We start from the raw sequence: 25,026 nt of genomic DNA on the forward strand, positions 1-25,026 counted from the left end.
TGCACCTCTTGTGGCAAGCTTTTTTCAAATGTATAAAAAGTTAGGAAACAAAAACATGATTATTTTCAATACAAAAATATTTGTATTAAAAACCCCACTATATTATTACAATGCTAATTTCAGCTACAAAATCATTTAAAACTAATTTTGCATATTACCATTACCAGAACTAGTCAGCCAAATCAAGAATAATTTCCAAACTGCTTATTTGTAGATGTAGGCATTTTTTCCTGTAACGTTGCCTGCAAATGTTTAGGCATACTTAGTCAAATTGTATGTACATAAATACATAACTATTTGCAGATTTAAATGCATGACTGCAATTTATATGAAGTTTATTATAGATTTGAAATTAGTGAATATAGTAGGGGCAGAATTCTAAGCACTCTTCCAGTTGATTCAGTATTTTTTTTTAATCGCACAATAGTTATTAATAAAGCAAATGAATTAAAGCGACGTACAATTAGTCACATGAAGAAAATCCCACACGTGAACAAACATTCTGAGCCTTCTAACCATTCACACTATGATAGATATATAATATCAATCATAATGAGTTCATTTAAGCAAAGCCTGAGCATTTGAAAATGAAGGTAATTCATTCTTACAAAGCAGAAGATTATAAAAATATCTAAATGCTTTCAACAACCAATTTCCTCTTTTTAAAAAATCCTGTTAAGAAACACAAGTTACATACAATGGTTGAATTAAGGCAAGTTTTGGAAGATTAAGGTCTGCCCAAATAGTGTAAAACAAAACCCACAGATCATTGCAACAACCTCTTGAAAGTTTAGCTTATACTAATGTAATTGCCCACAATATAGTAAACAATGATGATATGCTTTGTGAAAGTTGTCAGAAGGAAATGTTTTGATTCAACACAAATGTAATTATCTAAATTACATGTAAAATAAACTCTGATGTCCCTGAAATATTTTTGAATGTACTGTTTTGCAATAACAAAACAAAAATTGAATTGCTTGGCCACCACCAAAGAAGAAATATTTGAGGGGGAGGGAGGAATAATATTTGAAAAAAGAATACCTTGCCAATTCTTAGGCATACATATGTCTTTTTTCATTCTTGAGGTTATGTGGCAGTCAGTGACTAGTGGGCTGAAGAGCAAATTAAACAAAATCAACATATCCTATCTGCCAATGTCTCATAGTCAGTAAAGGAATTGGAAATAAAAAGGGGTTGCGTATAGCATCGAGATAACTGTCCAAAATATTGTTCCAACTCATCCATGCAGTATTTACAATAAAGATGGAGATGTTACAAAGGCATTCACAGATTTTAATATTATAGAAAATCTGTAGAGAGATTTCAAACATGCTATCCATTCAAGAAGATCTAAGAATAATTAGTAACTATAAATCTACTTCAAGAATGAGAATCATTTATAAATTAGAATAGAAAGACCTAAGTTAATTACAGTAAACATTAGAAAATTGTTCTTTTTGGAAAATCTTCCCCAGACTTCTCTAATCTTGATAAATTCCATTTAAGAGGACTTTTATTCCCAATTCTCAACATCATTTGTATTGGATGAGAATGCTGAAGACTGACATTCACAGGTCTAATTAGTATTTAGGTAATAGGAAGGTTGGTTATCATTTTATTATCTTCAATACCCAAAAAACTTTACAAGATCAGAGAATATAAGAGTTTGAATAGACTCTGATGGTAATCTGTTTCCTGCCCAGTTCAGGAATTCCATAACATTCCCAAATATGCCTCTGATTAAACACTTCCTGGGAAGATAAATCATACCCTCCAATTAATTCAGCAACAGCACTCCGAAACTAGACAAATCTTAGAATAAATGTCTCAGCTGCCTTCTTCAGTACCATCATGTATCATCTATAAAGCAGTATTTGCCTAGAACTATATTTTAACTATTTGTGATGGTAGGATTTACACTGGACATACTTGCAACATTATTTTACCTCAATCCTGATTACATGCTGCTTCAGGTAACAAGAAAAACATGATTATTTAATGACCACTTAGCAGTTTTGTTGCTGGTAATTTGTTGATTTCCATTGTCAAACCTTTGTTTTAATCTAATGAAATAAAAACCATGCCTGATAACCTATTACATTAATCAGTATCATGGGATGATGCTATAAAGCATAAAATTGGGAATGATGCCAAATATTGTCTATGTTATATTCATGCATGTGTATGTGCACGTTTTACACATACATGCACACACACACACACCTAAAGATATGTATCTTCAAAATATTTTTAAAAATCAGATAAACTGATAAAAAATCTGTTAGCACAGAGTCAAAATGTAGGAACTCAAAGAAATAAACTATTCTATCTCTAAATGGGACATTCTGTTTTGAAATTTATTTGTGGTTGAAAGTGAGCCACATATTTATTTTTTAATAATTTTTATTCAACATTTTTTTAAACATTAAAATCACAATTACACTAGCTAATATTGCAGAGAATTGAAATAGACAGGTGGCCATATATATAGATTCAAACAAGATACAAAAAGGATTTAGAACAATATGGGTTTCAAAATGAACAACAAGAATTGGACAAAATAGTAACTAGAAGAGAAGAAAAAAGTGAGCCACGTATTTAAAGCATACTTTTAGGTCAGCAAAAACAATTTCACTGCTACCAAGTTAAATTCTATTTCTAGTTATAATTTAATTAGCTTTGTATATAATTTATTTCATTTTCTAATGAAAAGTTTCCATGTAGATAGAAAAATATCTTATATAAATTGGTGTATATCAGTGGTGGGATTCCAAATTTTTTACTACCAGTTCTGTGGGTGTGGCTTGGTGGGTGTGGCAGGGGAAAGATACTGCAAAATCTCCATTCCCTCCCCACTCCTGGGGAAGGATACTGTAAAATCTCCATTCCCTTCCCACCCCACTCCAGGCAAGGATATTGTAAAATCTCCATTTCCATCTCATTCCAGGGCAAGGATACTGTAAAATCTCCATTTCCACCCCACTCCAGGGAAAGGATATTGCAAAATCCCTAGTGTTTGATATAGGGCAACTATGAAGAAACTTGGGGGTGTGGAGAGGAACTTGAGGGTGAGACCTAGTCTCATTGTATTTAGAACCCAGATTATCCATCTGTGGACCAAAAGGAAGGCCTATGAAAATAAGGCGAGCAACAGCGGTCCACTCTTCTGTATAAAGAAGGCAGGACCTTTCTCCTGTCCTTAGTCTCCACCAGATTGGGCTCTAGGATCTATCCAAACACCTTGTTCTTTTTGAAGGGGGCAGAGGTTAGCTTCCACTTATACTTCATGTCCACCTGCCAATGGTGAAGCCACAGTAGGTGACAGACCACCACCGAGGAGGCAATGGCCGCAGAAGCGAATTTGGTGGCATTCAAGGTGGCATCAGCTGAGAATACCATAGCTGCCACCAGCTCCAAAGTAATCCAAGGAATAGTCTGTCGTTCTGTTCTAAGAGTGCTCTTCTACACATCTCTTCTGAGCAAATACTGAATCAAACAGGGGAATGCATAGGCAAGGGAGACATGACCAAATGATTGATTGACTCAGTCTTTAAGCAGGAAGGACAGAGTTAACCCATTCCTTGGATTCTCTACTCAGCACACTGGAGAAAAATCAAGTTCCTTTCAAACAAACTGACAAAGAATTTGCACTGGTGTTTCAAAGCAAATGTTGCAGAAAGAATGTTAGCTAATATAAAATTCATTTTCATATACTACTTTAAAATATTGATAATTATAGAGTAAAATATCAATAAAATCATTTTAAATATTAATAATACTAATAAATCATTTCTAAAAATAATTTCAAAATCTTCTCATAATAGTTACAGAAACTAGTATGAGAAATGTACACAAGCATCTCTTCTAGTTACATACTGCACCAATATTACTCAATAACAGTTCTGCTTTAAAGTAGTTAATTTTCAATAAACATAAGGATGGCATTGTTTTTTTAATTGGTTTTACAATAGATATCTTCTGTTCAATCTAAAAATAATTTTGGTATAATTTAGCAATACTACAACTAGTAATATGAAATGAAAATGTTTTACTGTATATTAAAATGGTGGAACCTTGAGGATGACAATAACACTGTATGTACTGCTTAATTTTCAACATATATATTATTTTAAAGAAGCTTTTAAAAGTTACAACAAAATGCTATATATGGGCTTGATTCTGTCAGGGGAAAAGTTCAATACAAGTAGGTTTGATTAATTATTCATGTTGAGTTTGCAATCCAACTTCACACATTCTAAAACTGTCTAAATGGCCTTAGTGACTCTGGTTAAAAAAAATGGAAACTGGAACCATTAATTTAAAACTTATTCCTGGGGAAAGGAAATGTGTAGTGGCAACATAGCTACCCACAAAGATGAAATTCTTTCACCTGAAGAACAGCCACACCCAGATATTATAGAACTCAGGGAAAAGGGATGGGAGTGTAAACATTACAAGGATGAATCTGGCAAGCTGCTATAAAAATGTGTAAAATTCTTTGATCTTCTTCTAGATTTAGCTCAGTCTAGACAAAGCTGAGAGGAAAAAACAATCCTTTGTTTTTGGTTAAAAAGGATCCCTGGCTTTCAACCTTAAGGAAAACTGTTAAACTTTTTTAATGTGACAGAAAGCAAGAGAGAAAGAGATTTGCCTCTCTTTTGCCAAGTAGTAACAAAAAAATGGATGTCACACCTAACTCTAATATCAATTGATGAGAAGGTTGAGAACCACTTAGGAAGTCTAGTAAATAAAGTCATAAAATATAGAAGAAAAAAAGAACATCTTGGCCTTACTCTAAAACTAATAGTTATAGTTAAAAAAACAATTAAAAATAGGCTTTTTGGTGGGAATTTTCTTGTAATGTAGGAGGAAGTTAATCTGATTGCAGTTGCAGTTAAATACTACTTACCAAATATTACAAAAATCAATAACACCTATCTAGCTTTCTTGAGTTTTGAGTTGTGATACCTGTTAGTATAAACTCAGCAGCATTAAATACTGAGATATCTGAATCTGATAAAATATAAAATTTTATAAATTATTTTAAATTTACATTACAGCGATTTGACCCTCCATTAAGAGTAGCAATACACACAGTGAGTGCAGAGGTGTTTATAGAAATTCTGATATAACAACATAGAGTTTATTGCTCTGATGTCCTATATTGCATTGATAATGAAACATATATAGAATCTTGAAACCTTATTGTATTTTTTTTCAAGCACTGCTGTCTACATTGCATCAAAGCAGGACAAAATCATTTTTTTAAAAAATCCAAAACAACTTAATTAACCATTAATAGTTAAAAACTGTATATTAGATAAGGAAATGTGTTTTTAAAAGGGTCTCTTAATACATTCATATGTATTTTAAAAGTTATAGCATTATGAGGTAAAATAAGTATATTCTTTGTATTTTAACATTTTCAACTGTGAATATCAAATAAATATATTGACAAATTCAACTACAGCAGATTTCCATATTACATAAATAAGTCTTTCTATTCAATAAGCTTCCTTCTGAAATTTGCAAAATGATAAGCAGCAATTCAATGTTTCCCTACATGACTTTGAAACAGATCTAGACTGAACTCAATGATTATATTTGACTAAAGGAATACAACAGAGCAAATTCCTTTTCTCCCTTATCTATGTCCTAAATCTGTTCAAGAAGATCTGCAGCCTAAGTCAGCTTCTTTGAACATGGGGAAATGGATATGGAAAGGTAGTATCATTAATTAGTAAGATCTCTCTCATGTAACATTGAATGATGTCAAAATGACTTGTCAATTTTATTATGCTGCAGCCTGATTCTACATTTGTTGAAACTCATTTTTTCTCATTAATCTACCCATTAATGAAAACAGAATTTTAGAAATGTCTATAAAAAAAACCTAAATATCATATTGGCATAAGTATTCAGACCCTTTGCAACAACATTTGAAATTAGGGCAGATGCCTCCCATTTCTCTTGATTGTTACTGACATGTTTCTATACCTTGATTGGAGTCCACCTGTGGTAAATTAAATTGATTGGACATCATGTCCAATCATTAAATTGATTGGACATGATTTTGAAAGGTATACACCTCTCCATACAAGGTCTCACAACTGACAATGCATACTGTAACAGAGCAAACTGCCTTGAAGAAGTCAGAGACAGGATTATTGCAACGCACAGATCTGGGGAAGACTGCAATAAAATTTACGCTGCAGTGAAAGTTCCTAAGAGCTCAGCGGCTTCCATAATTCACAAATGGAAGAAGTTTGGCACAATCAGGATTCTTCCAAGAGCTGATTGCCCCGTCAAACAGAGCAATCAGGTAAGAGAAGTGACCAAGAACCCAATGGTTACTTTGACTGAGCTCCAGAGATCCTGTGTGGAGATGTCAGAGTTCCAGAAGGACAACTATCACTGCAGCTCTCCACCAATCTGGACTTTATGGCAGAGTGGCTAGACAGAAGCCTCTCCTCAGTGCCAAACACATGAAGACCCACTTGCAGTTTGCAAAAAAGCACCGGAAGGACTCTCAAATGAAGTTAAAGAACCTCTCATGCGCATGTGCGGGTTTGGAATGGCGACCGGGCTTTTCGCTCTACATTAACCTGGCGAAAAAGCACCGGGAAGCCCCAAACGGACCGCAAAAATTGTTGGGAACAGCGCCTGGGAGAGCCTAAGACCCTCGGATCCCATAGGACCTGTTGAAATCCGGAGGCTCGCATTTTCTCCATAACGGCAGCCCGGGCTACCCAGCTGTGCGAGGACGGCGGCGACGGCGACGCGCGGCGGTGAGAGCGGCGCGCGGGCGTTCGGAGCCTGTTCGGAGCCTCCCCTTACCATCTCTGGCCTTCTCTGGCCTTGGGAACAGCGCCTGGGAGAGCCTAAGACCCCCGGAATCCGGAGGCTCGCATTTTCTTCATAACGGCAGCCCGGGCTACCCAGCTGTACGAGGGTGGCGGCGACGGCGGCGCGCGGCGGTGAGAGCGGCGGCGGGCGTTCGGAGCCTGTTTGGAGCCTCCCCTTACCATCTCTGGTCTTCCTGGTAGCCCTTGGTGCTGCTGGTGAGCCCCCTGGCCAATTACCTGCTGGCCCCTGGTCCTAGCATCCATCCCAGAGCAGCGGAACAGCAGCTGCTGAGGTTGGAAGAGAAACGTGGAGGAAAGCATGGAGGAAATGGCGGCGCCAATCAGCTGACTCACAGTATTACATTTTACATCCTCTTCTCCGGCCAGCTTGCTGACTATGCTGGAGCTGAGTAGTCGTGACTGAGATTGTGAGTCTTGGTGACTAGTGAACTGAGAGGGGTGAATTTTTAATTTATTTTACTTTAAAGAAGGGGGCTGTCGGAAGTTGTTGGAGGCTGCACTGAATTTACAGATTGAATGGACGTGCTTGTTATCGCCCTAGACGCCCCCCCCCCCTCGGATCTATCTCTGCTCACTGTACTATCTGTCGCCATTTTATTATTTATGATTTATCATCTGCTGCTTTGCTGTCTATCGTCGTTGTAGCCCCCTCCGGACTTTGCTCCCTGCTCATTAAACTAGTAGGAGGAGTAGGACTGTGGCCAACTGGCGGGGAGAAATAGAGGATGGCGACTACAGGGATAAGGACTGAGCCCCGAGAATACCAGCATTTCTCCTTCCATCTCCAAGAGCGGTGCAAGTTAGCCTCGAACTCTGGTCCCCTACATTGGGGCCCTTATATATCCTTGGGAAAGAGACTTTCGAATATACAGCCCGCTAACTTCCACCAGTGGGACAAGACTATACGGATGTCGTTTATGAACTTTGGAGTCTTATATTTAATCTCGCTTGCCTACAGCCACCTGATATACTACGTACTTTTGATTTGGTGGCTTAGGACATTTCCTCAGGTCATAAGAAGGGAGAGGAGCAAACCATCGCTTCCTCCATTGTTCCCATATTATTATTATTATTATTATTATTATTATTACATACTATAACTGCGCAATTTTAAATAGAATGCTGAGTGTATGGGAGCTGGCTGGAATTGAATGAATGGCCCACTTTTAGTAATTGTTACCCTTGTATTTTATATGTTTTAAATTTTTACGTGGGAATTGTTAGAGTGGATAAATGAGTATGTTTGACTCGGAGGACCTGCTGGGGAAGGCGGGAGGAACCGGGGTGGTTGGGGGGACCATGGACATGGGAGTGGGTCGGAGCATAGCGGTCGTGACAGGGAGAGGCAGATACGGCGGGGACCTTAGGGCTGGCCATTACCGGGGAAGGAGGGTTCGCTACATTGCAGAGATCCCTCCTTCCGGCCCTAGGAGTCCCACTCCAAGACCAGATGGCGCGAGTAGTCAGGACCCTGGTCTCAGGCTGTTGTCGCTAAATGCCAGGTCTGTTGTTCACAAAGCTCCCCTCGTCCGGGACTTAATTGTTGACGAGAGGGCAGACCTGGCATGTATTACTGAAACCTGGCTGGGCACAGAAGGAGGAGTCCCCCTTGTAGAGATGTGCCCAGAGGGATTTCAGGTGCTTCATCAGCCGAGAGCCCAGGGAAGGGGTGGCGGTGTGGCTATTGTAATCCGGGAGTCTCTGTTACCTCGTAGGGTCCCTGCTCCGGAGCTTGTCGGGTGTGAGTCTCTGCTGATAAAGTTGGACCTCAAGGGTCAAGTGGGTTTGCTGCTAACGTACCTGCCTCCCAACTGCGTTGCAGCATCCCTCCCCTCGCTCCTCGAGTCAGTAGCCGAGCTGGCAGTTGAGTTCCCCAGGCTTATAGTTCTGGGGGATTTCAACTTGCCATCGCTCGGTGAACGCTCTGATGGGGCGCAGGAGTTCATGGCCTCCATGACGGCCATGGGCTTGACCCAAGTAATTCGGGGCCCAACCCATGCAGCGGGTCACATGCTCGACCTCGTATTCCTCTCGGAGCAGTGGATGTGTGATCTTGGTCTGAGGGGTAATGAGATCATACCCCTGTCGTGGTCAGACCATTGCCTACTGAGGCTTGACTTCCGGAGGCCAAACCCCCACCGTAGGGAGGAGGAACCGACCAGGTGGTTCCGCCCCAGGCGACTTATGGACCCTTTGAGGTTCCAGACGGAGCTTGGGGTTATTCCTGATACCCTCGCCCACAGTTCGGCGGAGACTCTGGCTGCCGCCTGGTACTCGGCGGCGTCGGAGTCTCTCGACCGGATTGCGCCACTACGGCCCCTCCGGGTCAGTGGATCCCGGAGAGCTCCCTGGTTTACCGAGGAACTCCGGGAGAAGAAACGCCGGAGGAGATGCCTAGAGCACCAGTGGAGGTCCGATAGGTCCGAGGTAAACCGAGCACTCTTAACTACCTGCACCAAGGACTATGTCCGAGCATTAAGAACTGCAAAAAGATCATATATTTCTTCCTTGGTTGCGTCCGCCGAGTCACGCCCAGCCGCCCTGTTCAGGATAACCCGCTCCCTCCTTAATAGGAGGGATGCGGGAGACCCCTTGCAGGGTAGGGCTGAGGATTATGCTCAATTCTTGGCGGACAAAGTAGCTCGGTTGCGATCGGACTTGGACTCCACCGCAGTAGATCCAGCTGAGACACAGGAGGATCATTTGCCACATCAGTTCTGGGTTGAGTTCCAGGAAGTTGCCTCTGGGGATGTGGACAAGGCCATCCGAGCTGTAAGTGCCTCCACTTGTATTCTGGACCCGTGTCCCTCCTGGCTGGTGGCTAACAGCAGGGAGGTGACACATGGCTGGATCCAGGCGGTTGTCACCGCCTCTCTTCGGGAGGGGCACTTCCCCGCCGTACTCAAAACGGCGGTGGTGAGACCCCTCCTAAAGAAACCATCGTTAGATCCAGCCATCTTAAACAACTTTCGTCCTGTCTCCAACCTTCCCTTTATCGGGAAGGTTGTTGAGAAAGTGGTGGCCTTTCAGCTTCGACGGGCCTTGGAGGAAGCTAGCTATCTTGACCCCTTCCAGTCCGGCTTCAGACCTGGTTACAGCACAGAAACCGCTTTGGTCGCATTGACCGATGATCTCTGGAGGGCCAGAGATGGAGGCTATGCGTCCATCCTGGTTCTCCTTGACCTCTCAGCGGCTTTCGATACCATCGACCATGGTATCCTTCTGCGACGACTGCGGGAGGTGGGAGTGGGAGGCACTGTTTTGCGGTGGTTCTCCTCTTACCTCTCGGACAGGTCGCAGTCGGTGTTAGTGGGGGGGCAGAGATCGTCCCTGAGGCCCCTAACATGTGGAGTACCTCAGGGTTCGGTCCTATCCCCCCTACTATTTAACATATACATGAAACCGCTGGGCGAGATCATTCGGAGGCACGGGATAAAATACCATCAATATGCGGACGATACACAATTGTATCTGTCCGCCCCGTGCCAACTCAATGAAGCGGTGGACGTGATGAACCGGGGTCTGGAGGCCGTTAAGGACTGGATGAGTGCTAACAAACTGGTGCTCAACCCGGATAAGACCGAGTGGCTGTTGTGTTTCCCCCCCAATAATTTGGCTAATACACCAACGCTTAGGCTGGGGGGTCAAATTTTATACCCCTCAGATAGGGTCCGCAACTTAGGAGTCCTCCTGGATCCACAGCTGACTTTTGACCACCAGCTGTCAGCTGTGACCAGGGGGGCATTTGCCCAGGTTCGCCTGGTCCGCCAGTTGCGGCCCTACCTAGATCGGGGGGCCCTCACAACAGTCACTCGAGCCCTTGTGATCTCTAGACTGGAATACTGCAATGGGCTCTACATGGGGTTGCCCCTGAAGTGCATCCGGCGACTACAGCTAGTCCAAAATGCAGCCGCGCGAGTGATAGTGGGCGCACCTCGGTTCGCCCACGTTACACCTGTCCTCCGCGAGCTGCACTGGCTGCCTGTTGGTCTCCGGGTGCGCTTCAGGATAATGATGACCATCTTTAAAGCACTCCATGGTAGTGGATCTAGGTACTTGAGAGACCGCCTTCTGCCGATTACCTCCCTAAATCGACCAATCAGATCGCACAGACTGGGCCTCCTCCGAATTCCATCTGCCAGTCAATGTCGACTGGCGACCACACGGAGGAGAGCCTTTTCTGTTGCTGCCCCGACCCTATGGAACGAGCTCCCCATGGAGATCCGCACCCTCACCACGACCCAGACCTTCCGCGCAGCCCTCAAGATCTGGCTCTCCCAGCAGGCCTGGGGATAGGCTTCCAATTACCCGCCCGAGTGTTTGATTGCTGAATGAAAGCTGTGTTTTATTATTTTTCTTTTGTTCACAAAGTGTTTGTTTTGACCTTGCACTTCCCCTCCCCTGTGGTTGTAAGCCGCCCTGAGTCCCCTCAGGGAAAAGGGCGGCATATAAATCCCAATAAACCTAAACCTAAACCTATAAACCTCAGACTGTGAGGAACATTATCTGGTCTGATAAAATCAAGATTGAACTGTTTGGCCTCAATTATAAATATTATATCTGGAGGAAACTAGACACACCTCATCAACTGCCCAATATCATTCCAACAGTGATGCATGGTGGTGGCAGCATCATGCTATGGGGGTGTTTTCAGCAGCAGGGACTGGGAGACTGGTCAGAGTTGAGGAAGAGAAGAATGAAGCAAATTACAGGGATATCCTCAATGAAAACCTGTTCCACAGCACTTAGGAACTCAGAATGAGCTGAAGGCTCACTTTCCAATATGGCAATGATCCTAAGCACACAGCCAAGACAACACAGGGGTGGCTTAGGGACAACTCTGTGAATGTCCTACAGTAACCCAGCTAGAGCCGAGTTGAACTCTATTGAACATCTCTTGAGGGACCTGGAAATGGCTGTCCACCGACAGTCATCATCCAACCTGAGTTTGAGAGGATTTACAAGGCAGAATGGCAGAAAATTCAGGTGTACAAAGCTTGTCATGTCATATCCAAAAAGACTTGAGGCTATAATTGTTCAACAAAGTACTTATTGTACTTTGAAGGCTCTGAATATTTATGCCAATGTGATATTTCAGTTTTTTATATTTAATAAATTTCCAGACATTTCTAAAATTCTGTTTTCACTTTGTCATTATGAGGTACTGGGTAGATTAACAAGAAAACAAATGAATTTCAGCAACTGTAGAATCAGGCTGCAGCATAAAAAAATGACAAAGTGAAGGGGTCTGAATACTTTCTGAATACACTGTAATTACTTCAAACTTGTTTTACTGATCATCCAATAAGACTCAACAAATTAACTAGCAACAATCTGGAGTTGTAATCTCAGATTTGCCTAGAAGTACATGCTATTAACAATGGTGATGTCACTGGCTAATCTTTTCAACTTGGAAGCACCTCACTGCTTCTGACATGACTGGAAAAAAAATCTCAAAAAAGGCTTATTTCATAAGTTTGTATTCCTTTTTTGTTGTGTTTGGGATAAAATACCTGAATGATGAACATTTACACAATATTTACTTTTTATTTAAAATCTTCATATGTTGACCATTTCTTTCATGACTTTGGGTAGCTTAGAAAGATATATCAGATGTGTCCTGATTCATCTTTAATAACCAAAGTGTAAAAAAATACTTTTTGCCAAATAACTTACATAATTGCTATTTCTCCAGAATCCATGAAGACTCATAACTAAAACCAATCTACTAAAGCATAATAAAACCCAATCCAGAATTATATCCCAATTATAACCTGATATACAGCTCCTGGAATCAATCAAATGTCTTCAGTTAAATTTCAGTTCATTTTTTTAAGCTCAATTCTACTATCTAAAATCATACAGACGCTCCAACTCTGAGCCTGCAGACTGCAGACTTCACATCAGCATACTAATGCATTTAATTCAAAATCTGCAAATTCATCTGCTAGAAGATATCAGGCACCTTCGCTTTCAATGAAAGCTTTAAAATATTGTATAAACATATGTAATTAATGACCAGGAAGCAAAAAATAGGCTTACAGAAGTTAAAAATTAGATTCTGAAAGGTTGTGTACTAAGGATTTATTTTTCCTTTCATACACTTTAAAGTCCAGTGTAGGGTAATAGTTAAGTTATCAACTAGTTAAGGTATCAGATGAGAACTGGCTGACTCAACCACAAACCCATCAAGTTAAATATATGAATGTCTGTGAGTGTAATGGCAGTCCTTTTCCTCTTATTCCCTGTTATTTTTTCCAGCATTAGAACCTTCTGCAGAGAAATAGGTATTTACACAATATGCCCAATGTAAAATAATTTGAATCTGATCGTTTGTGCTTCAACTTAGAATTCTGGGTAGATTTGTTTGAGAGTCAATTTCATTGTTTTCCTCACTAACAATGGTATTCTGAGGAATATTCTTTAGCACCCAAGTTTAGATATTATTAAAAAAAGATCTAATTCATACTAAGTACATGTGCATGCATACATGCACACTCACATAAATATATGTATATATAGACAGACAGGCAGATACATATCACTGATAAAGGGTGGGAAGGGATTTTTTATTTTATAAATAAACTATGTTTAGAATATTGTGTATAATTCTTATTCAATCTTGGAAATTACAAAATTAGAACAAATATAAAAAGCAAGGAAAATTATGAAGTACCTCTAGCATTGTTTGTTTGAATCATAACCTGCCCACGTTGAGTTATATAAGGATGTTATCTTAACCTTACAACAGTTTTTGGTAGTAGTTTGGAGAGAGACAGAGATAAATTGTAACCTGGAGTCCTACTTCCATACATTAAGTGCTCTACCACACTAAGAAAATCTTATATTACAGGTTTTATATTAGAATGAGGACAAATTACTTGTTATTTGTTATACATATTAGTTAATATGCTTTGTAAATTGTATTAGGAGACATAGTATAAGCAAAAAATATTTTTATTTTATAATATTAAACTTTTGTTTCATCCAATAAAACTCTTACATTCAATGAGTTAATTTCTTAGGAAGATGTTTTAATTTTCACTGAGAGAAAACTCTTGCTTAATTACATTTATGGACAGGATAGCTAGATGATTGGTCATTCTGGTTGCAAGTTGCACATTTCCTTAAGTATTCAAATAATTTTCATATTACATATATTCTTATTCCTATCAACCCTACTATTGCTACACATTTGCAAATTATGAAAGAATTTTAATAGATTTTCATGACACTGATATTGTATATAATTGATGTTTATATGTCTCTTCAAATCTATCTATAGAAGCTTCCTTCTGTGGCATAGTCTAGAGTAACTGTCTGCTACTTAATTGTTCTTAGAAATATGTCTGAAATACAGAACATGAGTTCAGAATTACTGCATTCAAAACTCCAAAATTAACAAAAAACAAAACAAAGTTGTGAAACAAGCTCAGATGTAGTTTGTGAAATAAGCTTATGAAATAAGCTTATTTCAACAGTTCACCAATTAAACTGAACTTCTTGGAGTAGATTTTATTTTGTTTCATGCATTTATTCATAATTTGTATTTTTTTACATTTCATTAACATATATACTGTATATTTTGATATGATCATTTTCAGATCTATACTTTTTGTATCTTCAATACAGCCAGAACTAGCACAAATTATTTAGGGTCTGGAGCAATAACATACCATCATTTACATACAAAAGTAAATGTAAGTTAACACCCCTAGCCAACATATTTCATTACAAATATTTCTTATACATATATTCATAAATACATTAAACAAGTAAGGGAACATTTGAGCAATTGCCTCTTCCCAATTATGTTGTCGTATCCACTAGAATCTGGCAAGAGAGATACATTTCAGGTCTACTCCCAACTAGTTCCGAATGGGCGTACAACAGAAATATATAAACATGTGTGTGTGTGTGTGTGTGTGTGTGTGTGTGTGTGTGTGTGTTTGCACACACACACACAGATTTTGAACAACCAGAAAATCCAACTGTTTTGTTTACAGTATTTGTAGATTCCAATTTGCCTCCTACAACTTCTATAAATACAGATTTATTAGAACTAAAATCTAAATGAAAACATTCCTCTAAATCAGAACAAATATTATTGGTTGGCAGTCCACCCTTATCAACATCACAGTTCAAATTCTCTTTGCAACATTTTTCTCATTGCCTTTCTAAAAGGCATTAGGGATTATGTTTCCTGAATTTACAATTGTAGCCTCTTCAAAGGGAGAGGCACAAACTGAAAAGAATTGCTCTATAGCTTCTTGTATCTTACATGGAAGGCGAAAAAGACATTCAACAGTATTATGTAGAAAGAATATACTGAATAAGACAGCACTATATTGGTAGTCCTTGTTTTGATCATTTGTTTAGCAACCATTCAAAGATATTTGCACTGAAAAAATGGACTTACACCATTCCTTGCACATATGACCACTGCAGCATCCCGAGTCATGTGATCAGAATCTGGTGCTTGACAAGCAGCATATATTTACAATGCCTGCAAGATCCCAGAGTCATGTGATTGCAATATGTGACCTTCCCAACTGGCTTCCAACAAGCAAAGTCAATGGGGCAAGTTGCCTTTACTTAACGATTGCATGATTCATTTAACAAATGCAGAGATTCATTTAATAATTGTGATAAAAACATAATAAAATCAGGCATGACTTAATATCCACTTTGCTTAGCAATGGGATTTCTGGTTCAAATCGTGACCTTAAATCCTGGACTACCTATATGAAACAGCGAACCATGATGATGCCAAAGTGCCGACCCAGTTGAGTCAGCAATAAAGGGGCAAGATAACCCCATAGAGGAGGGAAGGGAGTCCACAGCACTCTATTAAACCTGTCAGCTGTCACCACCCCTCTGTATAATCCATGACACCCCAGTTGCTGTAGTCAATAGCCTTTCTCTTTGAAACTGCAGAAAACACCATGCTACAGTGACAACAGCTTCCAGCAGCAGCCAACAAGGCCATGCATCATCACAGCACCTGCAAGCTGGAAAAATAGAAAAAGTCTCAGTGCCTCCAACAGGAATTCAATCAATGTAGCCAACAGTCTTAGTGTCATTGGCTTAAGACTAGATTATGGTATCATCACAGCAAGCATCAAACATATAGCTGTCTCATCTCCAATCAGCACCCTTCAACTGAAAGCCCAATGTTCTGGAGTACTTGTTGCAGAAAACCCTAGCCAACTATAGGATTCAGAGTCCAGGAGGAAAGCCCAAAAGGTAAAAACCACAAAGGGCACAACCGTTCCCCAGCAAAGTCAGTACCTAAAAGGCTCCCACACTCACAGTCCTGTCAGTACCTTAGTCAAAGTTGTATGCAGGTGAGGACTCTAGTTGGCACCTATGTTGGTGTCAGGCTCAGTGCTCAGCATAAGAATCACCTAACATAGTATACAAAATGATGCAAGAAATTAAAATATATAGAATCATGACAAGGATAATCAAGCTTTTCGAAAACATAACCTACACTCTGTGTCTTATCCTTGGATTATGGAAAATGCAGAAAATGAAATCTGGAAAGCAAATTATTTTAAAAGTTATCATCCTTCTCCTCACCCACCAGATTTTAATGAAACATGATAATTTCCTTTGTTCATCTATTACCAGGTTATGGACAAATGCAGACTATATTTTCAAACAAAATTGACAAAAATTTCCAACAAAAACTCAATATCTCCAACAATACAAAATACGATATTTGAGAGAATGCTATTTCCAATAGTTTCTATCCAGTCATGAAGAGTAGGCAGAATGGATGAGCTCCAAATCCCTCCAATTAACAGTATCTTTTGGGACCTAGGAAGCGCACCTTCTCTGTCACAGTGCCTACCCTTTGGAACATTATCACCTCCCACAGATTGGTATAGCTCTTGATAATGTTCTGAAAGTCCTTGAAAACCTGGCTGTTTTCCCAGGCTTAGATATAGGATGGTTATTTCTCACTGTATTACACTTTTTTAAAAGTATAAGCCATCCAGAGTCCTTTGAAGTATAGTAGCCATTAAATTTAAATAAACAAATAAATACTGCTATGAAAATGAAGGAATGAGGCACTTTGGCTAGAACTAAAGGTTTACACAAAATTGCTTGACACTTTTATGTTGGAACACCTGCCTACCCATAACTTTCCTAACCTATCATAACTTTCCTAACCTATCATCACCAAAATACTCTGTTATTCCCCTTCTACATTTCCAGATCTCTAGAATTACCCCACATAGCCTAGCAGTCAGCTATAGTCTTATCACACAATTATGTACAGTACAGTGTGATTCTTTTCCAAAATGTTCTTGGATTCCCAGATATATTCCATTTTTTCCTTGGAGTAAGAACAATCAATGCATTTCAAATATGAAATCTCAAATCCAGAATGTCATTATTTCCTATTCTAGCATTGTCTGGGATACAATGCTATAAGAACAAACAACTATTCTGCCAATCCATTTACAAAATATTTAAAAATGGAGAAGACCTACATACAAAAATAGGGTTCAAACCCCCATCTAGGCTGTAATAAGAGACTTCCTCAAAACTAGCAATTTGTTCAGCAAAGAAAATTTCCTCAGAGTTAAAACCAAAACACATAAACGTTTATTTTCATGTCTTTGTACATTACACTTTCTTAGCATGTTATGCTCTGCGTACATTACACTCTCTCAAAATGAATTCAAAATGCAAGGAGCAAGCAATGTATATATTTCAACTTATAGATGTTGTAGCACTTCTGAAAGATGCCATTTTTCACCTATACTACCACATTCTGGTCAGAAGTTTCCAGAAAATTTTAAAGGTCTATAGCAAAAATAGCAAACTGCAATGTTCTAATAGGGTATGTGACAAACACTACATCTCTCCTCTATCAGCAAAAAATTAATCCACTTGAAAATTCAAGACTGTGAACCTACTCCAGAAGAGAAATATGATCCAATCAAATAGGCATGTTACTCACACCCCAAAGTCCATCCTCTGTATTCAATAGCTACTTAATCTTTCATGAATTCGGCTTCAGTTTGTTCTCCCATAGTCAGACCCTTATACAGCCTGGAGACAATCAGAGGCTCTGTAGTAGTCCAACCTTAAATTTGCAGAAAGGAGAATTATAACTAAGTGTCATTAGCATATGTCTTTCCATAAATACAATTTCATGGCAGACTGTAAGTAGTTCTCAGAGATAGAACTCTACTGCTTTCTCCATTATAAATTCAGACAAGTGATTTGTCTATAAAGGTAAAGGTTCCCTTGCACATACATGCTAGTCATTCCTAACTCTAGAGGGCAGTGCTCATCTCTGTTTCTAAGCCAAAGAGCCAGCGCTGTCCGAAGATGTCTCTGTGATCACGTGGCCAGCATGACTAAATGCTGAAGGTGCACGGAATGCTATTACCTTCCAACCAAGGTATTCCCACCAAGGTATTTGATTTGTCTATACACAGGGTTATTTGGAGACCCTAAAGCTTTGATAAACAATTTAGCTTAAACCAAACCGTGCACAGCGATACAATTTCACTTGTACCTAAAATTAATTCTGTTTAATTGTGAGGGAACCTTGAACATTATTAAAAATCTTTTTACTACCAATAATAGAGCCGAGGTGGCACAGTGGTTAGGGTGCAGTACTGCAGGCCACTTCAGCTGACTGTTATCTGCGGTTCAGCAATTCTAATCTTACCGGCTCAAGGTTGACTCAGCCTTCCATCCTTCCGAGGTGGGTGAAATGAGGACCCAGACTGTGGGGGCGATATGCTGACTCTGTAAACCGCTCAGAGAGGGCTGAAAGCCCTATGAAGCAGTATATAAGTCTAACTGCTATTGCTATTGCTATAATACATTGATGATGTTTCAGTAGAATATATGTTATTGTTGTTATTGGTTTATAAATGCATAATTGTTTTAATGTGCTATTTGATTTGTTATCTTGTTTATTTTAACTCATGTGAAGCATTCTGATACAGTAATTAACTTTCTGGCAAAGTAGTATAATATCCTACTTTTAAAATAACATTTTGTTATGCTTTTATTTCAAAAAAATAGCTACATATTCTCCCACTTCATAATTCTCATGCCAATTAAATTACATTCTACCTACTGAAAACTCTGAAAGCTACTACAATAAACACAGCATACACTTTAGTGCAAGCTACACACCATCTTTTATAAAATCTAACTACCTTAGACAAACAATAAGAATAATAAGGTGAGTCACTAAACCTTAAGTATTTGAAACAATATATGAAGAAAGTGGGGAAAACAACCTAGATACTATTTAAAGTCATCTCCACTCATCAAATTCTATTTATGTCCATAATTCCAAATTATGTTACAATTCCAAATAAATAACCCAAATATAATACAACAAACAAATGAGATTAGGAGCAGTCAGCATTAAAATACAGCAAAGTACAACTATTGAACTAAATAGATATATCTACTTATACATAGGTATATTACACTGATCTAGCACACAGATATAGATACATACTATATACCTCTGCTGTATATAGATATATTATACTTATTTGGCATATATGTATATTTGTTTAAAAATCAATTCATACATAGATCAATGCATGCACATATACTTTCATGGAGTTGCATATATATATAACCTGAATATTCAATTATTCAATCATATGTTAACAGTTATATACAGTGACCTTTTTCACATATTACTTTGAATTCCCAACTCTGTACTCTGTAAGATTTTAGAAATCTTACAACTACTTTTGCATTCATGTTCCTGTATCTATTCTATGATCATTATATCCCACTTTCCCATTCTGCTACACATTGTATAACCCCTTCTTATATGTTGTGAATTAAGTCATTTTTTTCTCTACGTGTTCCTTTGTGATTAACTATTTGTCCAAAGTTAAAAAAAAAAAAAAACATGGAACAAGTGAGTCACTTTCAGAATTCAGTGTTCAATTTCAAACAGAAAATGTGATGATTATCAGAGAAGTCGATGCTAATGTAAACTATTTTTATATGACTTTAGAAAATTAATTACAATCAATTCTGTTTCAAAGTGAATATATTTCTGTGATGGTGAACCTATGGCACGCATGCCAGAAGTGATACACAGAGCCCTCTCTGTGGGCACGCATGCAGTCACCAGCTGTTCTTCTGGTTTCTGGCATGCATAAGTTAGGACTATAGTGCAGGTGCTGGAGTTCTGGAAAACAGCTTGAAAAATGGCCCAAAAAACCAGGCCCTTTTCTTGGCCTTTTCTGGTCTGAGAAATGCCCCCCAAAATGGTGTTAAAACAGCCCAAAAATGTGTCCGTGCACATACGTTCCAGTTTGGGCACTTGGTGCTGAAAAGGTTTGCCATCACTGGTATATCTCTTCCAATTCTCATAACTTGGTTGACAAGTTATTTGTATTCTATAGCAATGTTATAGTTTACAGGTAGCCACAATATAAAAGAGTTACAGTTAAAGATTACTAAACAATGTAACTTTAACTTACACTTACTGCACTGGCCTTCGACGTCTAAACTTTACCAGAAAGGCACCAAAATCAACCCATCAGTTTACAAAGGTGTGCTTTCTTAACCTCTAGAACAGATGGGATTGGCTAGAAATGTCTAGCATGTCAAACTGTTAATCATCACTTAAATTGAGTCATGGTTCCACCATAACTGGCATTAGTCTGCAGGGAACCTATTTAGCTGTCACAAATTCCTGCCACTCCTGCTCTGCTTTAATTAAGCTTAATGCCTTGTAATTTGACCTTCTGTTGCTAACCTATTAACCTTATCTAGTACAAGTTCAAATATGATAAACTAAAAAGTTGCTGTAAATGCAATTTAAACTGCTGAAAATGTAAGTGTTACTTTCCTCTATTCAAAAATGAAAGGTATCCAACAATTTTGATCCTATCCTCAAAAAAGAAATACTGCCAAGAAAATTTCAAACAAGCATTGATATAAGTTAGGACTATAGTTAGCCTTCATACAAGAACTCAGCAATAAATCTCAGCTGCACAGACATTTAATTCCTTACTCAGGAATAGGCTAACTGGTGGAAGACTTTAAAATATGACTTGCCTATTTTAGGTTTTTTCTTGCTGACAAAAATGACAGCACGACACACAAATGATTTGCTCTCTGCAGTGCAAAGGAGTCAATGCTTTTACAGAGGTCAATACTCTAAAGTTTAAAGTCTAGGCTTTTCCCTCTGACTCTACTGAATGAATAGATACTTGGTCATTCTTGTGATGGTCTTAGGTAAACACATTATATGGTGACATGGTTTTCTCTAGCCTGGAAATTAGTGGTTCCTGACAGATTAACTTCAACTCATCTACATACAAAATACAGAGCTCACTTTATCAATTAATATTACAATATGCTATTTCAATTTAGACATTATACAAAAACCTGTGTCTCTGAAGAAGGCTATGATGCTGTGGAAGCTGGAAAGAGAGAGAAAATGACAATGACCACCAGCATTACTGGTGTTATGTGTACTGTTGGAAGACCTGACAACAGAGATGGGTGCTGCTGGTTCAGCCCACTTTGGCCGAACCAGTAGTGCTGGCAGCTGGAGGCTCCGCCCACCCCCCTGGACACTTCTGTGCATGCGCAAAAGCATTGCGCATGCCCATGTGAGCATGAGCGAAACGGTAGTAAACCGGTTAGCAACCCACCACTGCCTGACAACCATGTTAGGAGCAGATCTCATATAGAAAATCTATATATTCACTAAGAGTGGACACTGACTTGATGGCACATAATCAATTAATGCTATAATAATTCTTCCTATATGAAATATCAATAAATCCAAAGTACAACAGCTTTACATAATATAAATATAAGTTGATGAAAACAAAAACAAGAAAATAGACACAAGGCCTACATGGTCTTGGAAGTTTTCATATTGTTATTAAAGGAACAAAATGCAGCACCTTAAAAAAATTAGTTTGATTTCAAAAAGGTAAAAACAGAAGTATTGCCTATAACTCTCAAATAAAGTTAGAAGATTCATATTCCAATCTTAGAAGCCCCTTGAAAAAAATAGATTTTATTATTTTATGGAATAAATAATCAAAGGACAAATACATATTTGGTTGGACAAATACATTGGTTGTTATAATGTATTAAAATTAGAGGTATCTACTGATGTAATTTCATAATATATAAAAAAAACAATGGTGTCTACTGATCAAAATGTAATTCAGGCTCAGGTCAACACATGCTCTTGGTGAGAAGTATATAAACTTCTAACCCTGATATATTTTATACTATGTTGGTTTAATAGCTATTTTCAAGCATATGCAATGGTGCTATAAATAGAGAACGTTACTAAACTGCCCTTTTGCAAGGTTTAAAAGTAGAGCATTAAACTTTGCTAGCATGAATATCTTTCTATGTTCATTTTGTATGGCACCAAGAGTAGTTTCAACAGTGAAATGGGTAGCATATATAGCCATGTAAAAAAGAAAGTACACTCTCTTTGAGCTCTATGGTTTTATGTATCAGGATGTAGTAAAAAATTATCTGGTTCTTAGCAGTTCTTAAAAGCAGATGAATACATAGATGAATAACAACACATGACACATTACATCATGCCATCGTTTATTTTACAAAAAGAAAGGCAAAATAGAGAAGCCACACACATAAGCACACCTTATGATTCAGTAGTTTTTAGAACCACTTTTAGCAACAAAGTAATTGTTTTAGGTATGACTTTATCGGTTTCTTAGTTTCTCTTGCAAACAGATTTCGTCACTCTCTTCTTTACAAGATTGCTTCTGTTCACAGCTCTATTGAGATCCTACACAGCATTTCAGTAAGACTGGGGTCTGGACTGATTGGACCATTGCAACACCTTGATTCTTTTCTTTTTCAGCCATTCTGTTGGATCATTGTCCTCTCACATGACCCAATGTCAGCCAAATTTTAGCTGTGGACAGATGGCCTCACATTTGACTACAGAATACTTTGGTATACAGAGGAGTTCATGGTCAATTCAATGACTGCAAGGTGCCCAGGCCCTGTGGATGAAAAACAAGCCCAAATCATCACCCCTCCACCCCCATGCTTGATGGTTAGTAAGTTTATGCTGATATGCTGTATTTGGTTTTCACCAAATGTGGTCCGATGCATTATGGCCAAATATTTCCACTTTAGTCTTGTCTATCCAAAGATTAGTGTTCCAGAAGTCTTTGATATGCTAAAATGCAACCTTTGCAAACCTAAGCTGTGCTGTCATGTTCTTTTTAAAGAGAAGAGCCTTTCTCCTGTTAATCCTTCCAAAGAAACCATACTTGTTCAGTCTTTTCTAATGCTATTGTCATGGACTTTAACATTTAACATGCTAACTGAGGCCTGTATAGCATGTGAGGTGTACTCCCTGGATTTTTTTGCAATTTATCTGAGCATTGCGCATTTACTCCTGGGAATATTGGCAACTGTCTTGAATGTTTTCCACTTGTGAATAACCTTTCTCATTGCAGAATGGAATTTAAATTGTGTGGAAATGGCTTTATGGCCCTTCCCAGATTGATGCAGGAGATGATCAGGCTAAACCCAAGGGTGGGGGGTCAAACATGTCATAAGTCACAAGTACCTTTGCACCTGCAAGAGATCTAAGCCCACCTTAAATTCATTTCTATTCTTAACTCCTGCACATTTCCCTTATTGGTCACTCACCCAGATTCTTGTAGAGAACTTAAGCTTCAGTAAATCTTTATACTAATTCAAATTGCCTAATCGCCTGATTTTCCCTGTGCTTGACAAATAATGGGCAACAACAATCACTTTTCTAAGATCATTTTGCTGATGTCTTTACTTGGACAATCTTGAGTTTCTTTTTAACCTCTTTCTCCTTTTCAAGGCTAAGTTGATACTTATTTTCTTCAAAGTCAATTTATTTTTCTTCTAAACTACACAAAATGTCATTTTTATTCATTAATTATATGCAGGTTTAGGGGGATTTTAAGATTGTAATATAGGTTTTTCAAATATCAATTGAGAAATTTAGGTTCTGATGTTTTATATTCATAAACTATAAATATGTAAAGTGAAATTTCATTTTTTTAAAAAATATTTATTAATAAACATATGCTATAATCATTGCACCTCTATGGCCACTCTAAGATTAATGCAATGGAGCAAAATTATATTGCCATGGTGAAACACTCACTAATATATCAGACATTTGTGAATAACAGACATCCTTCTTGCTCCAAATAGTCTATTGAATCAAAATTTCACTGTATTTAGAAAATAAAAATATCTCTTTTACACAATGCATCATAAGAGTTTACCAGAAATCTTCTATTGGAGAAACTGGTTTTATAAATCTACTGGAATGAAATTCAACTTATTGTATTCATCTATTCCTTCTATTTATATTCCAATTTTCAGAATACATAATAATTGAGTTTGAAGGGACTTCGGAGGTTTTCTAGTTCAACCTCCTATACCATTTCAGATAATTAGTTGTCCAGTCTCTTTATAAAAGCCTCCAGTGATGAAGCACCCACAACTTCTGAAAGAAAGCTTTTTCACTGGTTAATTGTTTTTACTGTTAGAAAGTTTCTCCTTAGTTTTAGACTGCTTCTCTCAATTAGTTTCCAACCATTGTATCCTGTCTTGCCTTCTTGTGCTTTGGAAACTAGGTTGATCCCCTCTTTTTTGTGGCAGCCCCAAAATAATTATTTTCCTAAAACATGCTATACACTAAATAAAATAAATTCTCAAAATGACCCTTATATTACCAACAATATAAATAATAGTATATAAACAACTGCATAATTGTAAGAATAAATATCTTTTTAAATCACATCTATGACATCTTTCACAAGATGACATGATGCAATAGCTAAGTACATGTGTAATAACCAGCATCTTTAGTTTTTTTATGAACTATATAATTAATAATATGAAAAATAAAGATTGAATAATCTCTTGATACAGCTGTTATATGGGGTTATTTCCCCTCAAAAAAAAGATAGCATTTTCAATTTTAATGTACATGCCAATGGCATCAACATTTTTTTCATATAATTTGATTCTGTTCTCAATTTCAATATATCAAATTGAATTAGTATCCAATTTTATTGGATTCAGTTAAAAATAATTAGTACATAAATAAACAACTTGATTTTTAATTTGAAATATATAT

General features: G+C 38.1%; 1 protein-coding gene across 3 annotated transcripts in view; it reads right to left on the reverse strand.

Moving 5' to 3' along the window:
- Positions 1-25,026, reverse strand: part of NRIP1 (nuclear receptor interacting protein 1) — a 77,820-nt gene that overhangs the window by 46,002 nt on the left and 6,792 nt on the right. The window contains exons 2-3 of one of the 3 annotated variants that reach the window (XR_001313701.2): positions 16,196-16,276; positions 14,828-15,880 (exon numbers count right to left, since the gene is read on the reverse strand). The exons of the other annotated variants lie outside the window; for them this stretch is intronic. The gene's annotated coding sequence lies outside the window, so the exon portion shown is untranslated. Of the gene's footprint in view, positions 1-14,827; positions 15,881-16,195; positions 16,277-25,026 lie in introns of those variants that run through there. 3 annotated transcript variants of the gene reach the window in all.

The sequence above is a fragment of the Thamnophis sirtalis genome, unplaced genomic scaffold (genome assembly GCF_051295495.1).
Source record: "Thamnophis sirtalis isolate CommonGarterSnake01/CBP01778 unplaced genomic scaffold, rThaSir2_p1.2 scaffold_8, whole genome shotgun sequence".
Classification (NCBI taxonomy): domain Eukaryota; kingdom Metazoa; phylum Chordata; class Lepidosauria; order Squamata; family Natricidae; genus Thamnophis; species Thamnophis sirtalis.